Source organism: Grus americana, chromosome 1 (genome assembly GCF_028858705.1).
Source record: "Grus americana isolate bGruAme1 chromosome 1, bGruAme1.mat, whole genome shotgun sequence".
Classification (NCBI taxonomy): domain Eukaryota; kingdom Metazoa; phylum Chordata; class Aves; order Gruiformes; family Gruidae; genus Grus; species Grus americana.
In genome coordinates, this window is record NC_072852.1 from 121,585,664 (window position 1) to 121,586,863 (window position 1,200).

Below are 1,200 nucleotides of genomic sequence, written 5' to 3' on the forward strand. Positions count from 1 at the left end.
TTCAGTCCCTTTCTGTGCACGACTGAAAATGGCACTTCTAAAGGAGAGTGTGCCACATCATGATCCTATTAACTGTTCACATCTAGGCCATGACGTCAAGAGTTATTCATCATCTCTTATGCACTCCTTCAGCAGCCTTCCCTGGAAATGGAAAACACGGGGACATAGGGAAAAAAAAAAAAGCAAGCAGACAAGGAGGTATAAAGAAAGCTGCACTGCTTGAGTTTCTCACAGTACTCTCATGCTTTCCCCACTGGGCTTCAGAAACAAACGGTTGGAGAAGCAGCCCAAACTGGCAAGGTGCCCCAAGGGGAACTTTAGCCAAAGGGGAGAAAGTGAGGGCTCATTTCAAGACACCAGTGGCTCAGGTGACCCTTTCAGTCAACGGAGTGACACATCCTGTTCCACCCCAGGGAGCAGTGTTACCTTCAAGGAGGACAGCCCAGGCCAGGGAAAGCTGTCTCCAGCCATTTCAGCTGCTCTGGCCACGCTGGAAACCCTGGGGAACAGCCAGTGCAGCTTCGTAAAGGCTCCCGTGGTGGCACCAGCACCACCGGGAAGGACGGACTTCTCCCTGCTGCCACGCTGAGCTGCTCCAAGCCCATCCTCAGGGTACGATGTCTAGATGGGACATTGGGTTTGACCTTGCAGTGTTGGCTGGCTCATCGCCGTTGGCTGAGAAGACCACAGCGGGAGCCATGTACGATAGGGACTGTAGGACATGAATATTGAGCCCAAAGGGAAAGAATTCAGCCTACAGACTAACTTCTTACATGCTGAAGGACATCTCCACTCACCTCACCCATGCTGCAGTAGCAGCTCAGATGGATTTCTTGGCTTTTAGAAGACAATTTAAAATAAAGGGCTAAAGAGACTCCGTCTTAGACCCTTCAGTAGGTCCACCCTGATTGTGGTGTTTACCTTTGGACTACTAGTCGTCTTCTGCTGGGGCAGATGGGAAAAGCCTGCAGATAGCTTTTGCTTTTTTAGCCACCCTAAACCAAATATTCAGAGATGCAGATGTTACGAAAACAGGATGTCAGCTTTTGTCAGAAAAGATCACAAGAGGTTTGAGGGTTGTTTTTTTTTATTTTAGCTGCCTCTTTCTGTCTCTCATTTTCTTACTCCCTCCCTCCCTCCCTCTCACCCTCCTCCCACCTCCCAATTTCTGTCAGCACTCAGTGCACAGTCAGGGCACGA